Genomic DNA, 15,373 nt, shown 5'->3' with positions numbered 1-15,373 from the left:
CACATCTTCAAGGTATTGGATGGATGTTAGGATTTCAACATATGTGTGAATTTTGGGGAGCACAATTCAGCCCATAATGATTTCCAAGACCCAAGAGACTGAGGGCTCAAACACCGTGGGCAGAAGAACCCAGCCTTGGAAAGGATCTGTGGTGGAAACTCTGGGGATATAGAAAAGGAACTGAATTATTTGAGGAGCAGAAATCAGAGAGGAGGGTGTATTCTGAGGAAGCGAGAGACAAGCCCCAAGGGTTGTGGTACAGAGGCCCCTGTCTGCACCCTGGTCATCATAATCTCAATGCCCAGGTTGTACTCAAGAACAATTCAATCAGAATGTCTGGGGTGAAACCTGGGCATCAGTAACTTTTAAAGCTCCCCAAGTGATTCCAACTGTGCAGCCAAGGTTGAAAACCTAAAGGTTTGATCACAAGGCCTTGAGCTCCAGCACCCTACACAAAGAAAGTTAGACTACAGGCTGGAACTTTCTGACCTCTTGCTCTGCAAAAGGTGGGAACAGATGACCCCCACACCCACACCAAAGTACATGGCAGGTGTCTTGATCATCTTCACTCCGACCCAGAGGGTTGTCTGAAAGAGCTACTGGTTGTAATGAATCCTACTGAGAAATACTAAATCTGACATTCCTGTCTGCGTTGACTCTTTCCAGGCACTTTACCCGTGATTTTGAGCGTCAGCGTTTTTCCATAGCTGTTTCCAACCCCCACCCACACTCTCCACCCTCTATCCCCAAAAAGAAAGAAAAAGAGGAAGTGGGAAAGTGTGTTTAATATATTTGCAGGTGCACGTATTCGCGAATATGTTGGGAATGTTTGAGCCATGTTAGTTGGGTGAATACTTTTGACCCAATCCTTCAGGAATATTGAATCATGGGAATACTGTACTTAGAACAACAAAATATTACCACGGGCCTCTCTGCCCTGTTCAAATAGTAGTCTTTAACTGGAATGACCAAAAACAGATGTTTCATATCTAGAATATTTTCTCACAGAGAGTTTCAATAGAAATATTTTAGCCCCTCAGATACATCCAAATAAAATACTTGGTCTTGAAACATTCTATTTTAAAAGTCAGTGAGTTATGGCTTCATTATAGCAGAAGCAGCATGAATCAGAGACCTGTTTTCATTTTTCACCTTCAGGTTAAGCAAGAGTGAACAGTGAAAAGTGATACAATTCTGAACTCCAGTGATTCAGAGATGATTTTTTAAAAACATGCATCCCTCATGTAATAAACCTGAGAAATGCCAGTGACATTTGCTCTAAAACATGCATGGTGACTCCTTTCATGCTTATTTGCATTATAAAACCAGAAGTGACGTTTGATTAAAAAAATTGTCCCTGGGATATACTAAAATCATGCCTGTAGCCAAATTTTAGTCACATCTTCAAAGAAACGTATCACTTTTAAAAAGACCTAATATGGCCAAAAAGTCAGTATTATTGATACGGCACATTCAAAATAAACTACAGGAAAAAACATGGAAAGTAAAAATATTATACAATAATGCCTCTCACATTTTAATTTGCATAAGAACCACCTGGGGATCTTGCTAATTTTGATTTGGGAGGGCCCAATATTCTGCATTTCTAACAAGTTCCCAGGGCATGCTGTTGCTGCCAGTCTGCAGACCAAAGGCTCTGAAAGCTTGATTTCTTCCTTAGTAATTATGCCCACTCTAAAGGTAAAGTTTTGGTTCTTCGCTAACATTTTCACCAGCTTTGAACAGTCCTGACAGTTACAACTTTATATTACCACCCTTCTTTTTTTTTTTTTTTTTTTTTAAACTCCCTACAGGATCTCTTTGTGAACAAATTTTCCCTTACCATCACTGTTTTACTTGATTATATGGCCTATAAGGAGAAAAACTGCATAAGGGTTATGAACTCTCATTATGAATGAGCAAACAGACTTCTCCCCAGTGTAGGATTGAAAGTGTACTAGTAAGGCAAGGCTTAGCAATGATCACCACATCACCTTTGTAATGGTAATGGCATCTCCTACTGACTACTTACTATTTGTCAGACATAATGGTAAGTGACTTATTTAACTCATCTTAATTAAATGTTAAAATAAATCAATGAAGTATTTATTTTATTTAGCAAACAAACACTTATATAATGCTTTCTACTTACCAGGCATTGTTCTGAGTGCTTTACAAATATTCACTCAATTAATCCACATAAATCATATAAGGTTAGTGTTACTCATCTGACAGATAAGAAAGCTAAGGCATGGTTAAGGTGAATACTTGCCTAAAGTTATTTAGTTAGGAGATGGTTTGAATTGAACCTACGTAGTTTGGCCCTTAATCATCTTCCTAAAGAGAGGAGGGAGCGGGTGAGAAAACCAAAAATTAGCTAACTTGTGAAACTGTCAGGTCTCACAGCCAATAAGAGGAGGAGACAGGGGTTAAAGCAAGGTTTACGGGACTGCCTGTCCCCTTACCTTCTAACCATTGCACAGTGCCTCTCTACCTTAGCAGGTGTCTCACTGTGGGACACCTGACTCTCAGTCTAATGATCTATTCACTTAACCAATGACTCCTATCCATGTTAAAGACTATTCCAATTTCAAACCATGATGTTATATGCTTAAAAATTGTTTGAAGTATTAGATCACGTCTGAAGTTTAAAGATGACGTATTAATGCATGTGGTTATAGAGGAAGCAGGAAGAGAAGAGAACAAATATTCGACTGGCAGCAAAAGAAACAGCATTGTCCTACAAAATTACAAATTTTATCTATTCAGTGGGTTGTGACTCTTAGAGGAAACTGTAACTTAAATATATTTAGTTAAAACCAGGACCGAGGCAGGCAGATCATAAGGTCAGGAGATTGAGACCATCCTGGCTAACATGGTGAAACTTCATCTCTACTAAAAATACAAAAAAATTAGCCGAGTGTAGTGGCGGGTGCCTGTAGTCCCAGCTACTCAGGAGGCTGAGGCAGGAGAATGGCGTGAACCTAGGAGGCAGAGCTTGCAGTGAGCATGTCACCGCACTTCAGCCTAGGCGACAAAGCTAGACCCATCTCAAAAAACAAAAACAAAAAACCCAGGAATATTTCCAATTTTATTATGTACAATTTAGGAAACAGCTATCCAGTGATATATTGGATGTTAACCTACCTCTTTTAGAGATCTAGTTGAGTCTTGCTTTTTTAAAAATGCAACTTAATATTCTGTGTCTTTTAATTGAAGTGTATAATCCATCTACATTTAATGTAATTAATACTGTTGGATTTAGGTCTGCATTTTGCTGTTTATTTTCTATTTGTCTTATCCTCCTTTCTTCCTCTTCTGCTTTCTTTTGAGTTAATCAAATATATTTGAGCATTCCATTTAGATTCCTCCATTTTTAGATATATCTTTGCATTTTGTTAATGGTTGCTTTAAGCATTACAATATGCATCATAACTCATCAGAGTCTACTTACAGTTAAAATTGTACCACTTCATTCAAAATATAGGAATTTGCAACAGTGTACAGCAGGTCCTCAAATAATATTCTTTCATTACACGTCATTTTGTTATAACATTGATGAGAAAAACATTGATTCCCCACCAGGGCCACTGTCTGTGTGGAGTGTGCATGATCTCCTCATGTCTACATGGGATTTCTTTGGGTACACTGGTTTCCCCCCACATCCCAAAGATGTGCATGTTAAGTTAATTGGTGTGTCTAAATGGTCCCAGCCTGAGTGAGTCTGGGTGTGTCTGTGAGTGTACCCTGTGATACAATGGCATCCTGTCCAGGCCTGGTTTTTGTCTTGTGCCCTGAACTGCTGGGATAGGCTCCAGCCACCCATGACTCTGAACTGGAGTAAGCAGGCTGGAAAATGAATGAATACAAGTTATTATAAAACAAAAATTCATTAAGTATACAATAATCATACAAATGCACAACACTAAACGATGGGGTACAAAAGCACTCAGCAAGCTGCCATATTTGTGATTGTTTTTGAAATGTATGGTGGTAGGAGGTATTCCTTATAGTTTTCACTTTGCAAACATTTATTCCTGGATTCAACCCACTACCAATATGACCACTGTCACTCACTCATCACCAAAAATGGCATTGATATTTCACTTTTTATTAATTGTTCTTAAATGTATGTATAGCTCACACTTAATCCAGTGTTTAATATTAGAAGTGTTTTGGGTCTTTAATTAGAAGTTTAGTGATGTTTTTGTTACCAGAAATAATCTATAGGAACATAATTCTTGATTATATCAACTAGCCTATGGTAAAATTAGTTTCCTGGCCGGGCACGGTGGCTCAAGCCTGTAATCCTAGCACTTTGGGAGGCCGAGACGGGCAGATCACGAGGTCAGGAGATCGAGACCATCCTGGCTAACACTGTGAAACCCCGTCTCTACTAAAAAGAAAAACAAAAAACTAGCCAGGCGAGGTGGCAGGCGCCTGTAGTCCCAGCTACTCGGGAGGCTGAGGCAGGAGAATGGCGTAAACCCGGGAGGCGGAGCTTGCAGTGAGCTGAGATCCGGCCACAGCACTCCAGCCCCGGCGACAGAGCGAGACTCCGTCTCAAAAAAAAAAAAAAAAAAAAAAAATTAGTTTCCTTACATGTTGTTTCACTTACAGTCACAGTTTCCAAGAAGCCATTGAGGTGTGAAGACTTAACTGTAATTTCATTTATGCTACCCTATTCTTTGTACTAGTATTGTCATGTATTTTACATTTATGTAGATTTGATTATAAATGTTACAATACAATGTTACAATTTCGCTTTAAACAATCAGTTGTCTTTTAAGTGAAGAGAAGAAAAAGTGGCCTTTTATACTTATCCAAACATTTGCTATGTGTAGTGTTCTTATTTCCTTTCTATAAATTAAAATTTCTCTTTGGTGCTGCTTCCCTTCAGCCAGAAAAACTTCTTTTAATATTTCTTGCAGTACAAATCTGTTAGTGATAAATTATCTTGACTTTTGTTCATCTGAAAATGTCTGTTTTAACAGTTTTATTTTCCTTCAACACTTTGAAGATGCCATTTTACTGTCTTCTGGCCTTTATTTATTTATTTTTTTCTGATGAGAAGAAAGCTGCCATTTGTGGTGTTGTCCTCCTGTATGTAGTATGCCCTTTTTTGCTAGCTGATGTAAAGATTTTCTCTTTACCATTAGTTTCTACTATTTTTTTTTTTAAGGTGGCGTTTTCTTTGGATCTATCTGTTGTTTGCTTAAACTCTTGGATTTCTAAATTGATGTTTTTCACCTTTATTTGTTTAAATATATACATGTATTTTCTGCCTCATTCTCTATCACCTCTTCCTCTGAGACTCCAGTTACATATGTGTTAGACTCCTTGGTATTGTCCTATGGGTCACTGAGAGTCTTCATTGTTTTAAAACTTGTTTTCTTTGTATTCTTCAGATTTGATCATTTTTATTGGTGTCTTTAATTTTATTTACACTTTCTTCTCTGCTTCCAATATTCTGTTAAGTAATTTTCTTTTAACTTCTGATATTTTGTTACCAGGTTTAGAATTTGCATTTCATTCTTTTTTAAAATAGTATCCATTTCTTTGTGGTATTTCCCATCTATTCCATCATCATGATAACTTTTCTTTTCAGTCTTTAAACATATTTATAATAGCCACTGCAAAGTCCTTGTCTACTAATTCCAACATTTAGTCTTCCAACTCTGCATAGTTTGAACTGGGATGTGCCTCTGGAGACAAAACTATATAAATGTGGCTCTCATCCATCCTTATTCTCTTAAGTTTGTGCTCAACTTTGGTTGTTCCTTTGTACATTATAATAGTAGCTTTTTTGTGTGGTTTGTCTAAAGGTTATTATTGTATCTGCAGGAAGATTTGTCAGATATAAGCTTCTCTGCCATTACCAGGAATATAATTCTAAATTGAATCTTGTATTTAAATTAAGACAGTATCCAAATAAATCATTGACAGAGGTATTAGCATATTAGTATCAGAAAGAATTTTACTAACAAAAATCAAAGAAACCCCATCTCTGAGTCAACATTTGATATTAAAGTAGCAAGTTAAATATAGGAAGAGACTTCAAGATGGCTGACTAGAGGCATCTGTTGCTTGCCTTCTCCCCAAAGAGGGACCAAAAGAGTGAGTAGATAATCACATTTCTCACAGATCACCTGAGAACACTGGAATTCAACAGAGAAGTGACAGTAGACACCGAAGACAAAGGAGAGGGGAGTGAGGTAGTCAGCTCAGGGATGACAGGATCAGCTGGGAGTCTGCAGAGGATCCTCAATGTGGGGAAAGAGTGAGTGAGTGACTCCCAGTGGTCTACATTCTCACTGCAGACTCTCCCAATCCTAGCCATGGGAGAGCCCCTCAACTCATGAGGGCCCTGAGACTAACATAGGGATCTGCCTGGAGACTGCATAATAAGATTGCTTCAGAGAGGGGTCCCACAGATGCCTCGAGTCCTAAGCAGCTACAGCAAAGTGCCATTTTGAGAGTCCAACTCCCACCAGCCTGCATCCTGCCGTGGGGCTCAGTAGCACCTGCATCTCCATATCCATGGAGCCCCACTGACATACCTTGCATGCAGCCAGGTGCTGCTGCTAGTTGCTGCCACCAGGGCTAAAGTGCAAGCTATTGGGAGCAACCCTGCCATTCCCGGTAGCATGGCTGCTTTGAAAGCACCCTGAGGACAGGCTATCCTCCTTAAATCTGCCACCAAGGGTCCAAGTGTGCATGACCCCCTGCCATACATTTAAGACTGCAGTCACTGAAAGCAACCCTGCTCTTCACAGGAGCAGAGTTGCAGCATAGCCGCAGCTTCCCCCTACTCGAGCATTCAGCCAGAGGCCTGGTGATCATCTCACCCCTGCCTACCACAGCCAGCACCTGCATGCACCTCTGAGGGGCCTGAGGACAGGTCTACATGGCCCAGCTCTTATCCACCAGTGCCCAGGAACCTGGGGATCTCCCTTCCCCATCTACCTCCATTGGCATGTGAGGACTCCTCCTGGGGGCCAGAGAACAGACCACCCAACCTGCTGCTAGTACCACAGCTGGCACTCACCCATGTGTATCACCTTTAGGCCTGGGGACTGGCTCACCCAGCCTATCATAGCCCCCATCAACACCAGTTGGGAGGCAGAGAATTGTCCCACTACTGCTACTGTCATTGCCCACACTACACCCACTGCCTAGAGGCACAAGGACCCACCCACCAGCCTGACCCACCACTGCCACTACTGGCACCCAAGTAAGCAGCCTGGAGGCCTAAGAACTGGCTCACCTGTACCTGCTAAAAACAATGCCAGTGTATACTTCCCTGAGAGCCAAAGACAGGCATACTTGGCAATGCTGCCACCACCACCAGGACCCAACGGCTAGCTCACCTGATGTCCCTGTCTCCAGCAAAACCTCACCACACCCTCCATTAATGATTAAGCCACTGAGGGAATTACAGACACTCTTGACACTCCTTAGAGCCAAAGAAATAAAAAAGAGACTACACTATTGCACACACCCTAATTCAAAGCCAAAGTACCCTACCAACCAATGCCATAGGGACATCTTCAGGAAAAAGTCCTCCGCTATGAAAGCAAATTCAAAGAATTGGAAGAAGTGACCATTACACCAGATGCACAGATATCAACAGGAGAACACAGAAAACATGAAAAAGCAAGGAAACATGACAGCTCCAGAGGAACACAATAATTCTCCAGCAACGATTCCAATGAAAAAGAAATTTATGAAATCACAAATAAATAATTCAAAATGATTCAAAATAATATTTAAAAAGCTCAGTGAGGCACAAGAGAATTCAGAAAAACAATACAAAGAAATCAGAAAATTCAGGACATAAATGAGAAATTTACAAAAGACATAGATATCATAAAAAAGAACCAAATATAAATTCTATAATGCAAGAATGTATTGAATAAAATACAAAATACATATGAAAGCTTTAACAATAGACTAGACTAAGCATAAAAAATAATTTCAGAGCTTGAAAAAGGTTTTTTTGTTTGTTTGTTTTTGAGACGGAGTTTCACTGTTGTTACCCAGGCTGAAGTGCAATGGTGCAATCTCGGCTCACTGCAACCTCTGCCTCCCGGGTTCTCCTGTCTCAGCCTCCCAACTAGCTGGGATTAGCCACCACACCCGGCTAGTTTCTGTATTTTTAGTAGAGACAGTGTTTCATCATATTGGTCAGGCTGGTCTCGAACTCCTGACCTCAGGTGACCCAACCACCTCAGGTGACCCAACCACCTTGGCATCCCAAAGTGCTGGGATTACAGGCGTGAGTCACTGAACCCAGCCAAAAAAGGGTCTTTTAAAATCACCTAGTCAGACAACAATAAAGAAAAAAGAATGAACAAAGCCTATGTGACATATGGAACACCATAAGGCAACCAAATTATTTGAATTTTTGATGTCCCACAAGGTGAAGAGAAAATAAAAGGGATAGTAAACCTACTTAATGAAATTTAGCTAAAAACTTCCCAAGTCTAGCAAGAAATTTAGACACCTAGAAACAGAAAGCTCAAAGATTTCCAAACAGATAAAATTCAAAAAGGTCCTCTCCACAGCGCATTATAGTCAAACTGTCAAAAGTCAAGGATGAAGAGAGAATTCTAAAAATAGCAGGAGAAAAGTATCTAGTTACTTATGACGGAAGCCTCATCAGACCAATAGCAGATTTCTTAGCAGAAACTTTATAGCTCAGGAGAGAATGAGATTATATATTCAAAATGCTGAAAGGAAAAAAAACTGTCAGCCAAAGATATTACACCCAGCAAAGTTATCCTTCAAAGTGAAGGAGAAATAAAATCTTTCCTATAGAAGCGAAAGCTAAAGGGAGTCTTTACCATTAGACTGGTCCTATAAGAAATACTTGACCAGATGTGTTGGTGCATACCTATAGTCACAACTACCAGGGAGGCTGAGTCAGGAGGATCACTTGTGCCCAGGAGTTCAAGGCCAGCCTGGGCAACACAGTAAAACACTTCTCTTAAAAAACAAAAACAGAAATAAAATGTAAAAGGAAAGAAAAAGAAATGTGTAAAGAAGTCCCACATGTAGAAGCAAAAGATGGTATCTATCCTCATTAAAACATACAAAAGTATAAAATGCACTGGTAGAGCAAACACATAAATAGGTAAGAAAAAGAATCCAAATGTTATTACTACACAAAACCACTAAACCACAATGATAAATAATGAGAGAAAGAAAAGAACAAAGGATATATATACAACAACCAGAAATCAATTAATAAAATGACAGGAATAGCCATCACATAGCAATGAAAAGTTTGAATGTAAATAAATTAAACTGTCCATTTAAAAGATATAGAGTAGCTGAATGAATTAAAAATCATGACCCAACTACATGCCAACAAGAAACTCATCTCTCCTGTAAAGACACACATAGACTGAAAATAAAGGGATGGAAAAAGATATCCCATGCAAACAGAAACCAAAAATAAGCAGGAATAGCTATCTTTATGTCAGACAAAACAGACTTTAAAGTGAGAAACAGTAAAAACAGACAAAGAAGGTCATTATATAATGATGATGAGATCAACTCAGCAACAGGATATAACTATACTAAACATATACGCACCCAGTACCAGAACACCCAGACAGATAGCAAATATTGAACCTAAAGGGAGAGATAAACTCCAACACAATAATCCTGGGGACTTCAACATCCCATTCTCAGTATTAGACAGATCATCTATACAGAAAATTAACAAAGAAACATTGAGCTTAAGCTGCACATTAGACCAGATGGACCAAACAGACAGATAACACTTCATCCAACAGCTACAGAATGCATATTCTTCTCATCAGCACATGGAATATTCTCCAGGATAAGCCATATATTAGGACACAAAACAAGTCTCAACATATTTTTAAAAACTGTAATCATATCAAGTATCTTCTCAGACCACAATGGAATAAAACTAGAAATCAGTAAGAAGAGGAACTTTGGAAACTGTACAAATATATGGAAATTTAAAAACACGCTCCTAAATGACCACTGGGTCAAGGAAGACATTAAGGAAGAAGTTCAAAAAAAATTGAAACAAATAAAAATCAATGCACAACATGCCAAAACCTATGGGATATAACCAAAACAGTGATAAGAAGGAATTTTATAACAATAAATCTGACATCAAAAAAAGTAGGAAGATCCCCAGTAAGTTCTAACAATTCACCTTAAGAAACTAGAAGAGCAAGAACAAATTTAGAAGAAGGAAAGAAATAATAAAGATCAGAGCAGAACTAAATTAAATAAAGACTACAAAGCCATACAAAGGATCGACACACTGAAAAGTTTGTTTTTTCAAAGGATAAACAAAATCAACAAACCACTAGCTAGACTAAGAAAAAAAGACACAAATAGAATCAGAAATGAAAAAGGAGGCATTATGACTACTATCACAGAAATGCATAAGATAATCAGAGATTGCTGTGAACAACCATACACTAACAAACTAGATAACTGTGAGAAAATATGAATTCATGGACACATATGACCAATCAAAACTGAATCATAAAGAGAGAACCTGAACAGACCAATTACAAGTAATGAGATTGATTCAGTATCATAAGTCCCCCCACAAAGGAAAGTACAGGACTGGATATCTTCACTGCCAAAATTTGCTATAATTACAATGAAGAACTAACACCTCAATTCCAAAAATTGAAGAGGACGGACATCTCCATAGCTTATTCTATGAGGCTGGCATTGCCCTGATATCAAAACCAGACAAGTTTGAAATAAAAAACAAAACTACAGACCAATATCCCTGACGGATTTAAATGCAAAACTCCTCAACGAATACGACCCACCCAAAATCCAGCAGGATACCATGGTCAAGTGGGATTTATCTCATGGATACAAATACGGTTCAACATACACACATCAACAGAATGAAGGACAAAAACTATATGATCATCTCAATAAAAGCAGAAAAAGCATTTGATAAAATTTAACATCCCTTTATGATAAAAAAAAAAAACCCTCCTCAAATTGGGATAGAAGGAACATACCTCAAAATAATAAAAGCCAAATATGACAAGTAACACCATACTAAATGGAAAATTGAAGGTCTTTAGATCTGGAACAAGACAAGGGTGCCCACTTTCACCACTCCTACTGAACATAGTACTGGAAGTCCTAGCCAGAGCAATCAGGCAAGAGAAAGAAATGAAAGGCATCCAACTTGGAAAAGAGGAAGTCAAATTGCTCTTCTTTTCAGATGACATGATCTTATATCTAGAAAAGCCTAGAGCCTCCACCAAAAACTCTTAGATTTGATGAATAAATTTGGTAATATTGTAGGATACAAAATTGATATACAAAAATTAGTGGCATTGATATACACCAAGATTGAGCCAGCTGAAAAAGAAATAAAAAAGTGATCCCATTTATAATAGCTATAAAGTAATGAAATATTTGGGAATACATTTAAGGAAGTGAAAGACCTCTACAATGGAAACTAGTGAACTATGATGAAATAAATTAAAGAGAATGCAAACAAATGGAAAGACATCACGTGCTCATGGATTAGAATAATTAATATCATTAAAATGGCCATGCTGCCCAAAGCAATCTACAGGTTCCATGCAATTCTTATGAAAATACCAATGTTATTTTTAGAAATAGAAAAAAAATCCTAAAATTCATATGGAACAAAAGAAGAACCCAAATAACCAAAGCAATTTTCAGAAAAAAGAACAAATCTGGAGGCATCATTATAAGGCTATAGTAACAAAAATAACATGGTATTGGTGACACATAGACCAATGACACATAATAGGAAATCTAGAAATGAATTTACGTATTTATAGCCAACTGATTTTCAACAAAGATGCCAAGAACAGACACTGGAGAAAGAACATCTTCTTCAATAAATGGTGCTGGGAAAATTGGATATCTATATGCAAATAATGAAACTGGACCCCTATCTCACTGTACATGAAAAGCAACTCAAAATGCATTAAACACTTAAAAATAAGACCTGCAACTATAAAACTACTAACAGATAATATTGAGGAAACATTTCAGGACATTGGTTTAGGAAAGATTTTACGAGTGAGACTTAAAAAGCATAAGCAACGAAAACAAAAAATAGACAAATGGAACTTAACTGAACTAAAAAGCTTCTGCAGAGAAAAAATAATCAACAGAGTGATTAGACAACCTTGAGAAAAACAGAGAATATTTGGAAACTATGCATGCAACAGGAGACTGATATTCAGAATTTATAAGGAACTCAAACAACTCATCAATAATAAGAAAAACCCCAAATAATCTCATTAAATAGTGGGCAAAGGGTATTTTTTTTTTTTTTTTTTTTTTTTTTTGAGACGGAGTCTCGCTCTGTCGCCCAGGCTGGAGTGCAGTGGCGCTATCTCGGCTCACTGCAAGCTCCGCCTCCCGGGTTCACGCCATTCTCCTGCCTCAGCCTCCTGAGTAGCTGGGACTACAGGCACCCGCCACTGCGCCCGGCTAGTTTTTTTGTATTTTTAGTAGAGACGGGGTTTCATCGTGGTCTCGATCTCCTGACCTTGTGATCCGCCCGCCTCGGCCTCCCAAAGTGCTGGGATTACAGGCGTGAGCCACCGCGCCTGGCCGGGCAAAGGGTATTAATAGATATTTTTCAAAACAAGACTACAAATGGCCAAGAAGCATATACAAAATGCTCAACATCACTAATCATCAGGGAAATGCAAATTAAAACCATGATGAGCTATCATCTTGTACCAGTCAGAATGGCTATTATTAAAAAGACAAAAAACAACAGATGACAAGGATATAGAGAAAAGGGAATGCCAGTCGCTGTTGGTGGGAAAGTAAATTAGTACAACCTCTTTGGAAAACTCTATGGAAATTTATCAAAGAACTAAAAATAGAAGTGCCATTTGGTCCAGCAATTCCACTACTGGGTATCTACCCAAAAGAAAATAAATCGTTATATCAAAAAGATGCCTACACTTGCATGTTTATCACAGGACAAAATTACAATCACTATAGCATAGATGTGGACTCACTTAAGTGTCCATCAATGGATGAATGCATAAAGAAAATGTGGTGTATATACACAATGGAATACTACACAGCCATAAAAAATATCATGTCTTTTGCAGCAACATGGATAGAATTGGAGGCCACCATCTTAAGTGAAACAAGTCAGACACAGAGAGACAAATACTGCATGTTCTCACTTATACATGGAAGCTAAATAATGTATATACATGGACTGATAGACAACGGAACCTGGGAAGGGTGGAAGAGTGTGAGAGGGTAGATGATGAGAAATTACTTAGCAGGTACAATGTACATTATTTGGGTGATGGATACGCTGAAAGCCCAGACTTCACCACTTCACAATAAATTCATGTAACAATATTGCACTTGTATTTCTTAAATTTATAAAAACAAACAAATAATAAATGAGATATATGTTTGTTAGCTTACTCTTTTCTGCCTGTGGAAAAAGTATCACGAAAGTATCTTTCCACTGCCATCTGTCTAATTCTGCCATCTGCCATCTGCCACTCTAAGTCAGGGTCTCCTAAAGAAACCAAACAGCTGTGGAAGGTCTTCATCAAAGGCTTGGTGAGGAAACAACAAACATGAGTCTGAGGAGTCATTGTGAGCAATGGGAAACACTCACAGAATGTGTGGTAACAAGAGATCCAAACACCTAGCGCTCCAGGAGGAGGTGGATGCAGCCGTGAATCAAAGGCCACACAAGGTAGATGGAAGAGTTGTGGAAACAAAGGGAGTTGTCTCAAGCGAAGATTCCCAAAGACCAGGTGCCCACTTGACTGTGAGAAAGGTATTTGTTGGTGTTATTAAAGGAGGCATTGGAGAGCATCACTTAAGAGATTATTTTGAACAGTATGGGAAAATTTAAGTGATTGAAATCATGGCTGTCTGAGGCAGTGGCAAGAAAAAGCGCTTTGCTTTTGTAACCTTTGACAACCATGACTCTGTGAATAAGACTGTCATTCAGAAACACCACACTGTGAATGGATATAATGGGGAAGTAAGGAAAGCCCTTTTAAAGCAAGAGATGGCTTCATGGAGCCAAAGAGGTCACAGTGGTTTTGGCAACTTTGATGGTAGCTGTGAAGGTGCTTTTGGTGGAAATGACAATTTTGGTCATGGAGGAAACTTCAATGGTTGTGTTGGCTTATTGGCAGCTGTGGTGGTGGTGGATATGATGGCAGTGTTATTCTGGTGGCACAGTTATAATGAATTTTGTAATGTTGGTGCTTATGGAGGAAGAAGCCCTGGTTACTCTGGAGGAGGAAGCAGAGGCTACAGAAGTGGTGAATAAGGTTATGGAAACCAGGGCAGTGGCTATGGCAGGACTGGCACCTATGACAGCTATAACAATGCAGGAGGCAGAGGCAGCATTAGTGGTAGTAGTGGAAGCAATTTTGGAGGTGGCAGAAGCTACAATGATTTTGGCAATTGCAACCATCAGTCTTCAAATTTTGAATCCATAAAGGGAGGAAATTTTGGAGGCAGAAGTTCTGGTTCCTATGGTAGTGGAGGCCAGTACTTTGCCAAACCATAAAACCAACGTGGCCATGGTGGTTCCAGTAGCAGCAATAGCTATGGCACTAGCAGAAGATTTTAGTTACTGCCAGGAAACAAAGCTTATCAGTAGAGGAAAGCTAGAGAAGTGACAAGGAAGCTACAGGTTACAAGAGATTTGTGAACTCCACCAAGCACAGTGGTGGCAGGGCCTAGCTACCACACACACACACACAAAGGACATGTTTTAGACAATACTCAACTGTATTAAAAAAAACTTGAGGACTGTAGTTGTGACTAATTGTATAACAGTTTAATGTTTCTGTTCTATGGAAAGTGCAAAGCATCACAACAAAAGGGGTTTAATGTAGATTTTTTCCACTCATGTTGTTGATTGCTAAATGTAATGGTCTGTCTGAACATGATGCTGAATAAATATGTCTTTTTTAAAAAGTGAATCGTGCTGGGAAAACTGGATATCCATATGCAGAAGAATGCTCCCCTATTTCTCACCATACACAAAAATCAACTCAAAATATGTTAAAGACTTAAGTGTAAGACCCAAAACTATAAAACTACTAGCAGAAAATATAGGGGAATCACTTCAGGACATTGGTCTAGGGAAATATTTTATGACTAAGACCCCAAAAGCACAAGTATCAAAAACAAAAACAGAAAAATGGAACTTGATTAAACTAAAAAGCTTCTGACCAGCAAAGGAAACAATCAATAAAGATGAAATCTGTTGAATGGCAGAAAATATTTGCAAACTATTCATTCAATCAGGGACTAATATCCAGAATATACAAGTTGTCATGTCAAACAACTCGACAAT

At 38.6% G+C, this 15,373-nt stretch overlaps 1 pseudogene; it reads left to right on the top strand.

Moving 5' to 3' along the window:
• Window positions 1–2,007: 2,007 nt before the first annotated feature.
• On the top strand, window positions 2,008–14,641 carry LOC117078720 (annotated as a pseudogene).
• Window positions 14,642–15,373: the final 732 nt, after the last annotated feature.

Source organism: Trachypithecus francoisi, unplaced genomic scaffold, assembly GCF_009764315.1.
Source record: "Trachypithecus francoisi isolate TF-2019V2 unplaced genomic scaffold, Tfra_2.0 Lachesis_group0, whole genome shotgun sequence".
In the NCBI taxonomy this organism is placed as follows: domain Eukaryota; kingdom Metazoa; phylum Chordata; class Mammalia; order Primates; family Cercopithecidae; genus Trachypithecus; species Trachypithecus francoisi.
This window is presented reverse-complemented; position numbering and strand designations above follow the sequence as displayed.